The sequence below is a fragment of the Monodelphis domestica genome, chromosome 4 (genome assembly GCF_027887165.1).
Source record: "Monodelphis domestica isolate mMonDom1 chromosome 4, mMonDom1.pri, whole genome shotgun sequence".
In the NCBI taxonomy this organism is placed as follows: domain Eukaryota; kingdom Metazoa; phylum Chordata; class Mammalia; order Didelphimorphia; family Didelphidae; genus Monodelphis; species Monodelphis domestica.
Window position 1 is genome coordinate 298907556 of NC_077230.1, and position 16432 is coordinate 298923987.

General features: G+C 35.5%; 1 protein-coding gene across 14 annotated transcripts in view; it reads right to left on the reverse strand.

Annotated features, from left to right (window-relative positions):
- LNX2 (ligand of numb-protein X 2) overlaps positions 1 to 16432 on the reverse strand; it is a 90572-nt gene that overhangs the window by 45500 nt on the left and 28640 nt on the right. For 6 of the 14 annotated variants that reach the window (XM_056794709.1, XM_016421857.2, XM_056794710.1 and 3 more), the window contains one exon: positions 4284 to 4397. The exons of 3 other annotated variants lie outside the window; for them this stretch is intronic. The gene's annotated coding sequence lies outside the window, so the exon portion shown is untranslated. Of the gene's footprint in view, positions 1 to 4259; positions 4398 to 5110; positions 5244 to 16432 lie in introns of all 14 variants that reach the window. 5 more of the 14 variants (XM_016421855.2, XM_016421856.2, XM_056794715.1 and 2 more) reach the window with 2 other exon arrangements.

Consider the following 16432-nt stretch of genomic DNA (forward strand, 5'->3'; position numbering starts at 1 on the left):
TCACCACTGCCACTGAATATACTTTGTTAGGAGTTTAGGGCAAGTGTCTTTTGTGCCACAAAAGAGTGGATCACCAACAATAAGCATTTATCAAGCACCTACTATATTTTGGGCCCAGTATGATACAAAGTCAGAAATAAAATTATCTGCTTAGCGTCTATCACTAAATAAGAGAAAAAAAAAAGAATTCCAGGAATGTAAATGACCTAAGAGATAATCAAATACAACTTCTACCCAAAATATAAATCCTACCTATTCAATGTCCCTGCCTAATGGCTACAAATGCCTCTACTTAATACCTTTCAGTGATATCATCCAATGAAGCAGTCCATTCCATTTGGAAATAGTGGGGTTGAATCATGGCTCTAACTTACTATGTGATTTTGGGTAAGTCATTCCTTAAATCTCTCTGAGCTTCAGTTTCTTTTATCTGGAAAATGATGTCTTAGAAGCAGTATAACCTAATTCTAGATTGGCTTTAGACTATAATCCTTAACTAAAATGAAAAATCTATTTGTTTTTATTCATTCTTTCAGGCCATGCAGAATAAGTTTGTGTAATGACATTTTAAAATATTTAATGATCCTCACATAGGGCAGCAGCAGCTGGCCCTTATGATTCCTCAATTGTCAAACTGAAGTACATTTAAAATAAATATTGCCTTACCGAATATTCATAACCTCCAAACTACACAAAATGAAAACCTTTTTTAAGAATAGTGAGACAAAGCAAAAGAAATAGAAACTATGGAGGAAAAGAATGAAGATCGTCCTCTAGACTTGTCTGCTACTCCAGTTCTCCTGGAGATAATTTCAATGAGCTTACAGAAGATGAGCTGACATCCTAAAACTATTTTTATCTACCTGTCCAATGAGGACTATTTCTATCTTAACTCCATGAAAAAAAAATGGAAATAAGAGATAAAATATCCATTTCATAGACAGCTTTGTAATTAATTTACACATTGTTTTCTTTGATATAGTACTCTATACTAAATGTAAAATTTTAGGGATCCAACTAAAAATTTTCAAAATGATAACACTTGATACAATTTCCTCAGAAACAATATTAGAGGATAGAAGATAGAGGAAGGTTTGAATTCTCAATCACTGCTTACTCTTTAGGTAGACTATTCTAAAAATTAAATTGATTTTTTTTTCAATTATTTCTCTCACTCTAACCTCTAATGAAAGGTGAACTATTGCAAAAGACTTCTATCTGGACTCCTTGACTCAAGTCTCTTTCTTCAAATAACACAAAAGTGATTTTCTTAAAATACAGGTTAGACCATATAAATAAACTCTAGGGGCTCCCCAATTACTTCTGGGATCAAATACAAACTTCTTTGTTGATATTTGAAGTGTTTTACAACCTCTTATTCTCATCTGAACACTCTATGATTCGGTCAAATTGGCCTTGCTCTACCACACATTTGGCATCTTATCTGTCATGTCTATATTTTATTTTTTAAAAATAAAACTTAAATGGAAGAATTAATCTTAATGGACTGAGATGCCATGGATGCTCCTAGAATTAAAGGTCTTCCTAATGAAATCAATGGTCAATAGTGGATAAAGAACATATGTTAAAAATTTAGGGGATCATAGAAGCTGTTGGAAACTGTCTCATAAATTAACAAGGCCACAACCTAAGACTATATGCTAAATTAAGGGAAGCCTGAAAGGCCTTACTGTAATAGTCTCTCAGGCCTGCTAATTAGCCATGGGTCTATAAGGCTCAGATAAGCTCCACATATAACACAAAAGAACACCAGCAAATATTATACTAATGAATTAAATAGTAATGTGGATATGTTAATAAACTACCTTAAGGAGACACAAATAAGAGTCCTTTCCTCTCTATAATAACAACATCCCAAAACTTCCTACCCTTCTGCTCCCAGTACCCATCTGCCACATTAGTGCTTGCAACAGTGATCCATGATTATGTGCCCCTTCCCTTCCTCATTCTCTGTCTCAAGCTGACTGCCTTCCTCTAGGACCCTATCCCTGTTCTCCATCATGCCATTTGTCTCTATACTTTATATGCTATTTGCCTCAGTACTCCCTTATTAAAAGTGTGAGGAGAACATTACTCCTTACTTATTGCCATCAGCGTCTTTCCCAGTGAACATCCAAAGACCTGGTCATACCTCACACTTGACTCAGAGGGACCCTTTGCAAGTCCATTCATTCCCTTAGTCACAATGAATAATTCCATAAATCTGTTGGCAATTCAGAACATATTACCTAAGCTAAAATCTATATGATCAGCCTATTGAATTACTGCATCACTATAAAATAATAATAGATAATTTAAACATACATATGTGTGCGTGTGTGTATGTATGTATAGTGCTTTAGAGGTTGTAAAGCACATTAAACATATTATCTCAATTGATTATTGTAAGAACCAAGGCTGAGAAAGAACAAGTGACTAAGAATCTGAGGTAAAGGTGATGCTGCCTCCATATATATTAGAAAGTTACTAAAGTGGATAATGAATTGGACCTGGAACTGGAAAGGAAACAAATATCAGGATCAATCACATTTAAGAAACTCTCCAAAGCTTTAAATTGTATTTTAAATGATGCTAAAAAGACTAGAACTTTAAAAAACCATTTTCAACAGTTTTATTATATATATAATAATGTTCTATTATTAATAATATATGACTACAAATTAGAGTATTCCTGAGCATATGGAGATAGCCACTATACATTGAGAACAAAAGCAGACAACCCAAGAGTCAGAGAACAGTACTAGGATCCATAGAACAGTAAAAGAACAACTAGGTGGATCCGCTTTAGAGAATTTATGGAATGATACGGATAAGAACTAGAGGAGTTATATCAGAAGAAGCACTCATATTAATGAAATCACAGGTCTTTTTAAGTATTTAAACTCATAGAGGACACAGCACTTATATATATAGGTACATATAATTGGATATTAATTATAGCAATATATTATTTCTATTACTAATACCCATTTTAAAATTTAACTTAAGTTAAATAAATGGGAAAGCCAGGCATCATAAAAATACAGTGTGAAAATAAAACACTTTTAGTTATATCTCATGTGCAGAGCACTGTGAAAAATCACATTAACAAAAATTGAAAAGACAATCAATCGTACTATATTTCATAAACCTACTGATGCCCATGTGCATCAGATAAACGATCCCTTCTATTATGTAACATCAAAGGACCATCCTTTGCTGCCCCCTCCTTTTTTGCTTGCCAAAATTTCTAGTTTTGAAGATTGGATTTAGCTAACTCCTGATTATAACAATGAAAGTACTTAGCTCTTCCTTTATTGTGAAGATTTAAATTGTAATCCCCTGTCTATTTTTAGATTTTTAATCCCCAAAGGGTTAACTCAGTATTTAAATTAGATCTAACCATTTTAAGGACAAAAGGTGTTAAGTAACCAAAAAGGTGTTAACTAACTACAATAGATGTGAACCCCCATTTCATACATTAAGTGACCAGTCCTGGAGAGGAGAGTCTGCTGTGATTGGTAGCCATAAAATTTAGGGGAGGTGACACAAGAGAAAAAGGTCTTTAAATAGAGGGAAAAGAAACACACAAGGATACAGACTTCAATCAGTCACTCGGAGTCAGACTGGAAGACAGACACTTGAGGAGAGACTAGAAGACAGAGACACTCAAGATTTAGAGTGAAGACACTTGGCCGTGGAAATGGAACCCTGGAGGAGCTTGTGCAGGAGACCTCAGGCTGTTTTCCTTTTGGATGGTCACCATGGTGAGTGTTAGTTTCCTTGTCTTTCTGGAGGTGTGAACCTCTGAGAAAGGCCTGTCATCTTGAGACTCCTTTCCCCTGGCTGGGGCTTAGAATTTCTAACTGGCTCTGAGGAAGCCATAGATTTCTTTCTCTCTCTCTCTCTCTCTCTCTTCCCTTTTCTCTCTTCCTTAAGATCTTCCCTCTATTGTAAAAATACACTACCATAAATTCCATTTACTTTAGTAATTCATTTTGGGATTTAGAAATTAAATCCCTGGTGATCACCAAATTAAAAAGCCAGTCCAATCATATAAATTTAACAGTTTCTAAGAGAAAAGCAAAGTTTCCTCTCCAAAAACCATTCTAAAGGAAATGAGCATAGAAGAATAAGATTTCAGATATGTCCTTACTTTAAGCATCATTACACATATATGGGTTATATGTTCCATGGTATAAGTGGTTGTCACTTCATACAATAGTGTAACAATATACAGAACTTTCTTGGAATGGTACCTTCAATGACTTCAACTCCATTACCTTGTTTGCAGTCATGTATTTTGACAAGTGATCATTCCCCTTATAACCTCTGGCACAGAATTTGGAGTAGAGGTATTCATAGCCAAGGCACTCTGTGGTCACAAGCAACTGTTCCTAGAAATATGACAGACAGAAGGAAGCTTTATTAAATGCCTACTATGTGTCAATGTTTAGCTTAGTTCTTCTCATTTACAATGTTGTAGTCATTGTGCATATTATTTTGTTGGTTCTGCTTATTCATTATTTCATGTAAATTTTCTTATGGTTCTTTGAATTCTTCATGTTTCTCATTCATTATAAGACATCTTGAACTGGATGTCCCACAAATATCAAACTCAACCTGTCCAAAATTGAAGTCATTATCTTTCTTCCTGAATTTTTCCCTCTTGACTCTTACATATCTTAAGGGTACTACTATCCTTCCAGTCACCTAGGCTCAAAATCTGGACGTTAACCTCAGCTCCTCACTTTCATGTACATACCCCCAACCTCATCTTCTATCCAATCCATTGCCAAAGTCTATCTAGTTTACCTTTATAACTTTTTACATGTCCCCTACTTTTCTCTATCTCATCTGTTTCACAACACACTTGGGTTATTCTAATGGCCAGGTTGTTGGCCTCACTGCTACAAATTTTTTCCCACCTCCAATGAATCACTCAGCTTTCAAAATGATCATTTTAAAGTGTGGGTCTGACCTTGTCCTATCCTGTTCAATAAACTCTAGTGGCTCCTCATGAGCACCAGGATCAAATATAAAACTGTTATTCAGACCCCTTCATGATCCCCCTATCCCTGATTTACTAGTCTTCTTATACTTTACTCACTTTCACAAACTGAGATCCAGTATCAATGACCTCTTTCCTTTTCCTTGCACAAGCTACTTCATAAATTTTCACTGGCTGGAATTCTCTCCCTTCTCATCTCCATCTCCTTGAGTTCCTTGGCTTCCAACAAGGCCTAGATGAAAAAAAATCACCTCCTAAAATAAGCCTTTCCCAATCCCCTTAATGCTAATGCTTTCCTTCTACTAATTATCTCTACTTTATTTGCTCTATACCTTGTTTGCATGTTATCTGCTCCATCACACTGAATTTTTGCCTTTCTTTGTATTCCCAGTGCTTTGCACAGTGCCTGTTGCATAGTAAATGCTTAAGAGATGTCTGTTTCCTATTATGACATAGTAATATTTGTTTATATTCATAGAGAACAATCTATTTAGTGATTCTCCAAATGATATGCATTTTCATTTCTAGTTCTCTGCTATGACAAAATGGCTGCTATGAATGTTTGGGTATATATGGGAACACAGGACTGTTATTGAGCTGTTGAATTCAGGTCAAAGAAGATTCATTTTTTTAGTTTTAAAAAATATTCTAACATCACAGTATGATTGTGAATCTTAAAATATCACAATCTGAGAAGAATCAAAGTTTTGGTGATCTAGAAGGCAAGGTAAAGATATGTGATAGATGCAAAGACACTGCATTATATATCCTCAATGATTATCTAGGCACAAGAAATGACTGAAGGCAACAATAAGAAAATTTATGATTGTATGGCATGAGAGAAAGTGTGTCATGGTAAGTAGATAGCTTATGAGCTCCACTGTTAAGTTATAAAATGTAAAATGACCTAGAGGAATATCTACAGCATGTTGGGTGGATTTCCTCTCTGTGAAATATCTGTAGAAGCACATGAATCACATAGCGTGAGAAGGTACTAACAAGTTTTAGTGGCTACTGATGGAGGAAATATCTATAGTAATGAGATGAAAGAGCCCAATGAAGTATTTTTTTAAGTCAATTTATTCACAGGTAAAGGAATTTCAGAATTCACAAACATGGAATTAGAGCAGCTGTGAGAATGAGCAACTAGGTGAGTAGCTAGGGTGACTGACTAGGATAAGAGTGCCAGGCCTAGAATCCAGAAGAATCATCTTTCTGAGTTCAAATGTGGTCAGATACTTTTTAATTGCGATGTTGAGCAAATGACTAACTGTTTGCCTCACAAATGAGTTGGAGAAGAAATGGCAAATCACTCCAGGGTCTTTGCCAAAATAATCCCAAATGGGATCATGAAGTATTGGACATGAATGAAAATGACTGAACAACAATGAAAGAATATGAACAAGTTTAAGTATAATTATCTCTGTACACTGAAGAGAAGTGGTGATATAAGTAATAAGAAGTGAGTAGCTTCAGATCCTGAGAAGCCAGGGTGGTTAAGAAAGAATCAGTGGGTGCATGGAAGTTTCCCCTATAGGTGAGGAGTTGAAATGGACATAGACTGAGAAAGATACTCAACTCACTGAGAAAGTCAGAAAAATGAAGGTCTCTAGCTAAGAGCTACCAGGATCTAGATTGATACATTTGGATTGAAAGAACATTAAAAGAGAAATGTTTGCTGAATGGTGGTGGTAGATGAAGAATTTAAAGTAAAAAGCGTGAAAAAGGAGACAACCAGGGAGTCTGAGAATATGAAAGTACAGCCAGTATTACATAAGAGTGCCTAGGGGAAAAAACAAAAAGAGTGAGAACAGGTCAGCTAGGAGGCTCAAGGGATTGAGAGCCAGGCATAGAGGCAAGAAGTCCTAGGTTCAAATCTGGATTCAGACACTTCCTAGCTAGCTGTGTGATCCTGGGTAAGCCACTTGACCCTAAATGTCTATCCCTTACCCACTCTTTTCCTTTGGAACAAATGCTTGGTATTGATTCTAAGATGGAAAGCAAGGGTTAAAAAAAAAAAGTAAGGTTTCAGTGATTGCCAGAAGGAAGGAGGTAGAGAGAGTTGGTTAATTACAAAACAGGCTCTTGTAGAAGGCAGAACAGACTGAATTGGGATGCTTCAAGGGAAGGAAGCATTAAGGAGAAATGGAGGAGATGGATGGGGAATAGGATCTGTTCATCAGTGGCCCAGGTTTCAGGGTCATTGTGATAAGGAGAGTATGAGGGGGTGGGAAAATGGTTTCCATTGAGGAAGGAGTTCAGGCAAAATGATGAGATCATCCAGTGTATAGAAGGAGATAATGTACAATAAGGCTGAAATCAAGTCTTTTTTTTTTTTAACACCTTCTGTCTTGGAGTCAATACTGTGAACTGGCTCCAAGGCAGAAGAGTGTTAAGGGCTAGGCAATGGGGGTCAAGTGATTTGCCCAGGGTCACACAGCTGAGGTCATATTTGAACCTAGGGCCTCCCGTCTCTAGGCCTGGCTCTCAATCCACTGAGCAACCCAGCTGCCCCCCGGACCAAGTCTTGAAGGGCGTTAAATGTCAAAAAAGGAGTTTATCTTTTATTCTAGAAGTGAGGAGACCCTGTAGTTTAGCAAAGTGGCACGGTCAGATTGGAACTTAAAAGAAAATTCTTGAAGCTGTGTGGAGGATGAATCAGCGAGAGACTTGAGGAAGCGGGATTAGCCAATAATTACAAAAGTCCAGAATGGAGGTGAAGCAATGAGGGCGTGAATGGGGGTGCTCACTATGCCCTCATATGAGGAAAGAGAAGGGAAAAAAATGTCAAAAATGCTATGGAGGTAGAAAAAACAAGATTTGGTAGCTGATCAGAGAGATAGATGGAGAAGAATGAATAGCTGAAGGTAGCACTGAGGTTAACAACCTTGTGTCAATCACACAACACACTTGGCTAAGGTCACACAGATAGTAAATGGAAGGGCAAGAATCCAACCTACCCCCTTCTTTCTACTACTCTGTATTTAGAAACATATCTATTAAGATTCCCTAGACCAAACTGATCCTTACTATTGTGTGCTTCTACCTGATGGGCTTCTACTTTTACCCTGTAAGTTTTATCCTGTTTTCTTTAAAAGACGAATTCCTGGAAATGTGGTTAACAAGGGAAGAGGTGGTATGTCAAGGTATAAAATTACAAGAAAACAGCTTGTAAACATATGGGACGGAAGGGGAGAAGTGCTTTGCCACTTTCCATCTGCTCCCTCAAAATTTCTTTTGCATGTAGTCTTTTGCATTGTGAGCTCCTAGAGGGTAAGGGTTGCCTGTTGCTTTTTTGTAGTCCCAGCATTTATCCTAAGGGTGTCTGGTACATAGTAGGTGCCTAATAAGTGTTTACTGGATTGAATGGTCTAGATTTTGTGCAAATACTGGGGGATTTGTCTTGGGCTGTATGGATAATCTATTACTGGGATAATCAGGAGATGGGTGTTCAAGAAGAAATTCAGAGGATCTACCGATTTCCAAAGTCTGGTACTTTGTAAAGCCAAGATACTCTCACCCATCACTGCAAGCATATTAACCCTTCTTTCCAAATTACCCACTTGGCACTCCTGTATGTGTGTGTGTGTGTGTGTGTATGAAAAAATATATATCTATATCTATATCAGGTCATATATAAAGATTTTTTTCTAAACATAAAAATTCTGTTCCATAGTCTCTATTCATCTATTCATACTTATTCATCTGGCTATTTTTTTTTACAGTCAAGTTTACAGGTGTTTATGCAACAGCAAATTTTGGGATAAAACAAAAGCCCCAGTGTATTTGCATAATTTTCTTGTTCATGGTAGTAAGATTGGTCGGGTCCAGTCAAGGCTGTTTGTAAGTGTTCTTACACTTGTCTACATTATGAAAATATGTATTTTTAAACCCTTACCTTCAGTCTTGGAATCAATACTGTGTATTGGTTCCAAGGCAGAAGAGCGGTAAGGGCTAAGCAATGGGAGTTAAGTTACTTGCCCAGGGTCACACAGCTGGGAAGTGTCTGAGGCCAGATTGAACCCGGGACCTTCCTTCTCTAGGCCTGGCTCTCCATCCACTGAGCTACCCAGATGTCTCCTAAGCAAACAGATTTAACAAGAATCTAGATTAACACTTGAGACTTTAATAACTTCTCCCATTCCTTAGAGAAAAATCAAAATGGCTAGTTTTATTATCAAATTTGATACTAATAGCCATCTCATATTGTGGGTACATAACTTTCTAATTTTATCTAAGTTTTATAAGAATATATGAAAATGTAGAAAGAAACCCTTCCTCAATTAATATTTGAATTAGCAAACTGCCCCTTTGAAAGCAGAAAGGTATTCTCTGGAGCACCATCAGGCAGTTGTCTTAATCACTGCCCTAGTTTCTATAACATCTACTTTTCCACTACATAACTTCTACAGAAGACATTAAAAAGGGAGGAAAAATCAAGTCTGTTTACTAAAATTTGCACACTATCCCAAGATCTTCATTCCCTAATAAAGGATATAGAGGTAAAGTTTTAGAAAGGTGCAATGGGGATGTTTGGAAGAGGGCTGAGCAGAGAAATTAATTCTTCTAATATTATATAAAACAAAATTTTATTTTTCCCTTGTGCTTCCCACATTCTCCTCTTTATGCTGCCTTACTTCTTCTTGCTCATTTTCTCTACCTTTTGAATTACCCACCCAATTCCTGTTTGTCTTCTCTGATGTTTTCAAGACAAGTTGCCATACATTAATAAATTACAAAGAATTCCAAACCTTCCTCTATTAAAAAAAACGAATTAAAAATCAGCACAAAAATACAATCATTATTTGAGAAAATGTGATATTCTCAATTTTGGTCCCAAAACAGTTTGGAAAAAAGAATATCTTTCTTACCCATAAATGGCAACAATACAGATAATTTCTTAATTTAATATTTATTATAATAATATTATTAATATAATAAAATTAATAATAATTTAAAGTAATGTCTTAACCCCATGAAGCTAATCTCATTTTGTAGGTTGACATGGATAATGCATTGTGATCATACTTTTATCATTGGTCTAGTATGGAACTAAATCTCTTCCTGTTTAAAAAACATTTTGGAATCCATTATACTTTTGTATTTATCACGCAAGAACATCTAAATTCAAAATGTTTCAATAAGTTGGGAAGATTTAAGGCCTCAAATCAAGACACTAGATAACCTCCTAAAAGATTATTTTCGTGAGAACTCTTTCTACATCAGCATTATTTAATAAAGCTCTTTGTTTCTGGGTAAAACATTGATCAGTACAAATTATTTGAATCTGTTTGAAGGGGGATACACAGCAGAAAGGAAAAATGCTAAAAAAAATCAACTAGCCTTAAGGAGATGATGCTAAATAGTACAAATGATCATCTAGAATTTGTAGATTCAGCTTCATATTTAACTATACCAAAATTTTCCTACCACATCTGGAACTGCATAATAGAAATAAAACTGACACAATCTCGAATGTCAAATACAACTCTGCCTCAGCAAGAGGCTGTTTTGTGTTGAAGCCTGTACAATATAATAAATGAAACAGAATAATCCAGTAGTTAGTATAGGTTTTATGGCCATTACACTGCTAGCAATTAAGATTTCAGCATTACTTTACCTTAACTACAGGTAAGATTTAAGAAACTGGGATGGTTATGCTTTCAAAGCTAGTCAGGTTACATCAATAATTATGATAATTTCATTTAAAATGCTCAATTTGTTTCAATCTCAATGTAATGTGTACAAAACTGTTCCAGAAAACAACTTTTAACTTGGCTTTATTCCAGCTAAAACCCATGACAGCCTCTAAGAGTAAAGGAGAGTAGCTTATTATTAGCCTTAACATTATCATCGACCTTTAGTCAGAATCATTTCTCAAGTGTAATGCCACAGGCCAACTGTCTTTGTTATCCACAAGCAAGTCTTCTTTGACTTTCAGCTCTACCTTGTTAAGTAAAATAAAAATGCAATAAAACAGGGTTTATTTTATGTAATCGAATATTTCATGAATTAAAATGCTACAAATTTCTAAATATATATAGTGAAATGGGGAAGTAGAACAGTGAGCTCAATTCTTTCATTCAATTAAAAACTTTTCTTAATTACCTAATACATGTCATACACTATACTTGGATTAAAATATTAGCTCTTCAACTTAAAAAATTATGTGACCTTAAGACACAAATTATCTCTGATCTCACCTTATCTGTAAAACAGACATAATTATGACACTGACTCAATATTTGTACTATTTACCTGACAAGATCACCATGAAATACTTTCCAAAGCTTCAAAATATTTTTTTAAATGAGTTATGATTAAAATGCAAGTGACATGTCAAAATGATGTTTAATAGTTGTTTTCTGACATTTTCCAATTCATGTTCTCTCTCCCTCCCTCCCAAGCAGAGCAGGTAATATCACAAAGGTTGTACATATGTTATCATATAATATTTCCAGTTTGTCATATTGAAAAAAAAAAGCACACATCATTTACACTAGAAAAATTCATGGAGGAAATAAAGTATTCTTGTAAGTCAACAAAATACAACCCCATCCCACCTTGCCTGAGCAAAGGTCATGAAAATATTGTTTCATGTGACAGGATTATACATGTAAAGCTGGAAAGGACCTTAGAAGTTATATAAATCGAATCCCCTCTTTTACAAATGAAGAAACTGGAAGCCAGGGAAGTGAGGTAACTTCCCCAAGGACACAGGAACTGAATCCAAGCCCTGAGACAGTGATTTGAGGAAGTCACCTTACTTCCTTGGTATGTCCTTGTACCTTCCAAACCTATCTCAGGCATTCTACTTTACAATAGAACAGATTTCAAGTATGGTGACTACTCAGTTTGTCATGGAGGCAAGTTAGTGAAGTTCTTTCTATTTCAGCAAATTGCCTCCATGACAGACCTGAAATCAACTCCTCTTAATTTCTCTTAGCCCTACACCTAGTTTCCTCATCTAGAAAATGAGGGGATTATTGAGATGGCCTCTCAAGTTATTTTTCAATCCTGAATTTATGATCCAATGACTTCTTTTATCTTGGCCCAGGCCATCTCCATTCTGGAATGCACTCCCTCATACCTCATGCCAGTTAAAACCTATCTTCCATCAAGGCTCAAGTGAATCAGCCAAGTATCTCCTCTCCCTATTTTGTTAATTTGGCATAACAAGATCAAACAAATTAAATGATGCAGGATACTGGGTCCTGTGCCCAAAACTGTTATTGACCCCCTGTGCCATTGGTTCAAATAGATCATTTAAAAGATTTTGACTATATCTATATTTTCCTCAACAAAAGCAAAATTCCTAAGGTTTGAAGCAAGAATAATTAATCGAGGGTAATTCCATGCCACAGCACGAAAACTCCAAAATCAATTTTTTGGGACACTTGGCAGGAATTCATTTAATACTAATCGAATAAAAACTGGACAAAATGAACACCAATCAAATTTGTTCTTCTTAATCATATTCTCTTTTAAAATTAGATAAATGTGTGCAAAATATAAGTGCTTAGTGGAATATGAAATCACATTCCCAACAAACGAAAGAACAAAAGTTATAACTGTTCCAAACCAATTTAAAATTCTACTTTGGTCTTATGAGGAAAAGAAAAAAAAAAGTTTAACTGGTGTTAAAGTCAAAGAACTGAATAAAAATAAATTGTAAAATAAAGTCATATACATATATATATGTATATGACTATGCTGTAGCTATTTTTCAAGGTAGGAAGAAGAGACAAAGTCATAATGTAAAATATGTTTGCCAAGGATGAAAGATTTGCTACGTCTGTAAAAATTGTGACAAATACCCATCAGTTCATAGGTTTTATGTCATACAGCAACTTATGTGAAATATGATAGTGGGTTTGTTTGCTATTGTAATTAACTGGGCTATTGTGAATTTTGGGGAATTTGGTACTTCTTCGAATGTGCATTTATTTTTTCTCTCCTTTTTGTATTTGAAGCACATGTCAACAGTATTGAGAAGATTTTTCTTTATTTTTTTTATTTTACAGTAATATAAGTTTTAACATTTGTTCTAATATTCATGCATGCCCAAAAAGCTTTAGACTATAAAAATTATGCCACTGATTGTTTAAAAGAATTATGGGACTTTACTTCATGATTCTGTCTGCTTCCAGAAGAAAGGAATATACAAAAGAGGCACTGTACAGTGCTAAAGAAGCACATATCACCTGCATAGTGTCTATAGAGTTCAAGGTCAAAGGGAACAGATACCAGTGGGACTGATTTTGAGACAAGAGGACTTGAACTTGTTTGGGGTTCGAAGTTGCAGCTGTTTTGACATATGTCAGAGGCTGGACTTCCTCTGAGCCACATTCTATCAAGCACCTCCTTTTCGCTACCATCCTGGCTCCCATTTGCTGCTGAAATCTAGTCTTTTCTGTCTTTCATGGTGTGGCAAACTTTCTGTAGTCCTGGCTGATTGGGTAAATGCATAATTGCTTAAATCATTTTAATTGAGCCGTGATTCAAGGACCTGTTATAGATTTGTTTTTCCTTTACTTAGATTTTTTTAGATATAAGACTTTTTTTACATTTTGCATTTCATCCACAAGTTATTTTCTCTTATTTGGATTTTTTCATGTTTTTTTTTATTTTCTTTTGCAAATTGATTCATATACCTCATAACTCAGTCATTCATTCCTGAGTGATCCCTGTGTTTGTTATTATTCACCTCAGGGGGGTCAAGTTATTGTTATGCACTTTGATTTAAATTTGAGCAATTTTAGGATAAGAAACTTGCTACCTCCCAGAATCAAGAATGCGCCATGAAGATAGATGTCTGCAGAGATCACATGCTGCACCAGAAGATCCAGAGTGAACTTTGGATTGTGAATTGAAGGGGTGGGGGGAGGTTGGTTGAAATGTATACTCTTATGTCAAAGGGGACTGCCCCCAAATTGGCTCTTTGTCAACCTAGTAATCACTGGTTTTGTTCTCTTTTCCATTTTATCCACAAATTATTGCAATCTTTAAGTTGATTATGTTTCCATGATCCTTTTGGGGAAACTGGTTCACAAAGTTCACAAAGGATCACAGGGGGTAGGGGATATGTATAAATGGACAATTTGAGCCTTTGGACTTCATCCCCCAGAAGTCCCTTAGTAATTCCCCAAATAACCTTTTCCTGCGTCCCAGGGTTTTTATGCGATTGTATTTAAATGGCTGTAACTCTTTCCTCTTCCTCTTTTTGGACCTGCCACCAGGCTGAATTCAGGAAGTTCTTTTGCCCTAGTTATTATTAATAAAAAAATTTAAAGATAATATAGTTATTTATTATTAATTTAAAAACCCACAGTAACTAAACCATTATTCTGAGTAACTTTGAATAACTAGAAATATATAATTTTAGTGAGCTTAAGAAATTGACATTAGTGATGAACAGAAAACATGCCCAGTTAGCACAACTACATAAAGCCAGAAAAAGAGCACACGTTATGGTACCTTGGGATGGTAGTCATTTTGTCTGATATTTTTACAGCAAGAAACCTGAAAGCTTGAAGGATTTCATGAAAATTCAGAAAAGTAATGATTACTCTCTCACATGAGAACTCAGAGGCCCTACATAAATCATCCCTTCCAACATCTCAAACTTCCAATCTGCTATAAATTCAATAATCTAGAAGAATAAAGAAAGAACTTCATTCCTGCCAACTCCTTCAAATCTCAATCTGTCTTCTTTTTGTTAGCAGAAGTCTGACAGGGAAAACAGAGAGGTGCATCCTCAATATCAAGAAGACATGGAGTTTACGTTCTGATACTCACATATATTGGCTTTGTCATCAGGGAAATTCTCTCAGAGCTGTAGGCAACTCTCAGAGGCTGTAAATTGTAGAGATAGTATACACCTGCATTGGTGCTTTCTGTTACCTATACCCATAAAATCACAGGCCCTGACCCTATCTCCATCCTTATAGTCATCTCATGAAAAGAGACTAACAATGCCTTTGGATTCACATGGCAATAAGTTCAAAAGATCAAAGATTTAAGGCAGGAAGGGCCCTTAGTAATAAATCCACTAAACATCTCAATTTATAGATAAGGAAACTGAGGCTCCAAGAATATCAGTAAATTTCATGTTCTATCACATGTATCACATGTATCACATGTATCACAGGTCACATAGTAAACACCAGAATTAGGATTTGAACTAGATCCTTAAACTCCAAATCCGACAATAATTCCAGTACACATATCTGATTCCCCTACACTTGATGCTTTGTATATATCTCCTTGGGGGCTCCAAATCCTTATGCATTTTTTGTGTGTGAAATAAAAGCTATCCCATATCCAATATCTATAGAACACCTTGAAGCAGGCTTGTATGGGAGCTGGAGGTCCATTTTATATTTATGTAGGGAAACCCAAATTTTATCCTTTATAAATTAGGAAAATTTTCTGGAGCAATTGTAGATGGAGATGATAAGCAGAAGAAAGATAGTAACTCTCTTGAATTGTATGTTTTCTGTGAGACCAGAGACTGAGTGGCCCTATGCAATGGACTCTATGGGTCTAAATGTCCCATTAACATTTCTAATCCCAAAATAGAACTCAGCATATTTCATATAAAACATCCATCCAGCTCACTTACCAGTTTTACCCTTGAAGTTAATCAAAACTCTTCCCTCTCAAACACTTGCCTTATCCAACTAGGTGTAAAGTTCTGCTATCACTACCACATTCACTGCATCTATCCTCTACAGTCTCACATGATATCTTAGAAGCAGCATCTACTCAAACCTGGACTAAGCTAGTTTTTCCTTAAAAGGTAATTAAAGTATATTTGAGCCTTATTCTCCCATTTAACTCAATGATGTGCTCATCTTATGTAGAAAAATTAATTTTTTTACACTTTTGTTTTTATATTACCTAAATTTCCTCTTGTATCTGTCTTCCTCCTCCTTCCCAAAGAATTATCCAACATAACAAAGAATATGTTTAAAAAAAATAAAAATCAGTAAAATCTATCAATACATTAAAAAAAAAAACCCTGAAAATATATGCAATGTTCCAAATCTGTGATCTTCCCACTGCAAAAGATATGAGGTAGTTTTCTCATCTTTAGGGTCATGCTTCTTTGTCATTTTGCAACATTCACTTTTGATTTTTTTTTTGGTGAAAGTTGTTCTCTCATTGTTGTAGTCACTGTGTATTATTATTTTATTCTGTAGTACTTCACATGTTTTCCATGCTTCTCAGTTTCTTTGCCCACAGTATTTGCCCCCAAACAATGAGCATCTACTTGATTTACAGCTCTTTACTAGTACATAAAGGATTGATATAAAGGTTAGTATGTATATCGAGATCTTTCTTTTTATCAATAAACCTAGATTGTGTGTCTAATAATGAAATCTCTGGATCAAAGGGGCAGAAATTTACCTCAATTTC